Source organism: Euprymna scolopes, unplaced genomic scaffold, assembly GCF_053919585.1.
Source record: "Euprymna scolopes isolate OS-2025 unplaced genomic scaffold, ASM5391958v1 sca780, whole genome shotgun sequence".
Lineage (NCBI taxonomy): Eukaryota > Metazoa > Mollusca > Cephalopoda > Sepiida > Sepiolidae > Euprymna > Euprymna scolopes.
In genome coordinates this window covers 1-2500 of record NW_027633858.1, presented here as the reverse complement: position 1 = coordinate 2500, position 2500 = coordinate 1, and positions in this window count along the sequence as shown.

Genomic DNA, 2500 nt, shown 5'->3' with positions numbered 1-2500 from the left:
GGTAGGCGGCCGCGGGTTGCATGTGTGCCCGGGACAGCACCCCCATCCAACTAAGGGGTGTCCCCCGGGGGCCAGGGGGACCTCGTCCAGGTCGGCCGGGCGCTTCCAGACGCCTACCGACACCGGTCAGGTCGGCGAGGCTCCCGGCGGCCCCGAGCGGGACCACAGGTTGCGGAAGGCGTCCAAGTGAGCGGCGGCGACGCCAGGAGGCCCCCGGGGTCGACTCCGCGGCCCCCGGGTCGGTGTGCGGGCCTCCAGAGCTCGATAAAGTAGTGGTGTCGCTAGCGGTCGAGAAGGCACTTTTCGACGCCTACTGCCACCCCCACATGGCGGTAGGCGCAAAACTGGAAAATCGCCGACCAGAAATGTCGCTTCGTATAATCGACGTTTTTTTTGACCACCATTTTCAGGTGTCGGAGGTGGGTCTGGACGAATACCAACACCATTTCTGGGGTTTCACAACCGCCCGGCTTCTCCGACATATGTTGGAAAGGAGTAGCGATCGAGCGAAGGGGGCTGTCGGTAGGCGGCCGCGGGTTGCATGTGTGCCCGGGACAGCACCCCCATCCAACTAAGGGGTGTCCCCCGGGGGCCAGGGGGACCTCGTCCAGGTCGGCCGGGCGCTTCCAGACGCCTACCGACACCGGTCAGGTCGGCGAGGCTCCCGGCGGCCCCGAGCGGGACCACAGGTTGCGGAAGGCGTCCAAGTGAGCGGCGGCGACGCCAGGAGGCCCCCGGGGTCGACTCCGCGGCCCCCGGGTCGGTGTGCGGGCCTCCAGAGCTCGATAAAGTAGTGGTGTCGCTAGCGGTCGAGAAGGCACTTTTCGACGCCTACTGCCACCCCCACATGGCGGTAGGCGCAAAACTGGAAAATCGCCGACCAGAAATGTCGCTTCGTATAATCGACGTTTTTTTTGACCACCATTTTCAGGTGTCGGAGGTGGGTCTGGACGAATACCAACACCATTTCTGGGGTTTCACAACCGCCCGGCTTCTCCGACATATGTTGGAAAGGAGTAGCGATCGAGCGAAGGGGGCTGTCGGTAGGCGGCCGCGGGTTGCATGTGTGCCCGGGACAGCACCCCCATCCAACTAAGGGGTGTCCCCCGGGGGCCAGGGGGACCTCGTCCAGGTCGGCCGGGCGCTTCCAGACGCCTACCGACACCGGTCAGGTCGGCGAGGCTCCCGGCGGCCCCGAGCGGGACCACAGGTTGCGGAAGGCGTCCAAGTGAGCGGCGGCGACGCCAGGAGGCCCCCGGGGTCGACTCCGCGGCCCCCGGGTCGGTGTGCGGGCCTCCAGAGCTCGATAAAGTAGTGGTGTCGCTAGCGGTCGAGAAGGCACTTTTCGACGCCTACTGCCACCCCCACATGGCGGTAGGCGCAAAACTGGAAAATCGCCGACCAGAAATGTCGCTTCGTATAATCGACGTTTTTTTTGACCACCATTTTCAGGTGTCGGAGGTGGGTCTGGACGAATACCAACACCATTTCTGGGGTTTCACAACCGCCCGGCTTCTCCGACATATGTTGGAAAGGAGTAGCGATCGAGCGAAGGGGGCTGTCGGTAGGCGGCCGCGGGTTGCATGTGTGCCCGGGACAGCACCCCCATCCAACTAAGGGGTGTCCCCCGGGGGCCAGGGGGACCTCGTCCAGGTCGGCCGGGCGCTTCCAGACGCCTACCGACACCGGTCAGGTCGGCGAGGCTCCCGGCGGCCCCGAGCGGGACCACAGGTTGCGGAAGGCGTCCAAGTGAGCGGCGGCGACGCCAGGAGGCCCCCGGGGTCGACTCCGCGGCCCCCGGGTCGGTGTGCGGGCCTCCAGAGCTCGATAAAGTAGTGGTGTCGCTAGCGGTCGAGAAGGCACTTTTCGACGCCTACTGCCACCCCCACATGGCGGTAGGCGCAAAACTGGAAAATCGCCGACCAGAAATGTCGCTTCGTATAATCGACGTTTTTTTTGACCACCATTTTCAGGTGTCGGAGGTGGGTCTGGACGAATACCAACACCATTTCTGGGGTTTCACAACCGCCCGGCTTCTCCGACATATGTTGGAAAGGAGTAGCGATCGAGCGAAGGGGGCTGTCGGTAGGCGGCCGCGGGTTGCATGTGTGCCCGGGACAGCACCCCCATCCAACTAAGGGGTGTCCCCCGGGGGCCAGGGGGACCTCGTCCAGGTCGGCCGGGCGCTTCCAGACGCCTACCGACACCGGTCAGGTCGGCGAGGCTCCCGGCGGCCCCGAGCGGGACCACAGGTTGCGGAAGGCGTCCAAGTGAGCGGCGGCGACGCCAGGAGGCCCCCGGGGTCGACTCCGCGGCCCCCGGGTCGGTGTGCGGGCCTCCAGAGCTCGATAAAGTAGTGGTGTCGCTAGCGGTCGAGAAGGCACTTTTCGACGCCTACTGCCACCCCCACATGGCGGTAGGTGTAAAATCGGAATAGACCGGACCAGGAATGTCGAGGGGGAAAAAAATGACAAAGTCCTGGTGTGCCTAGGCGTCGAGA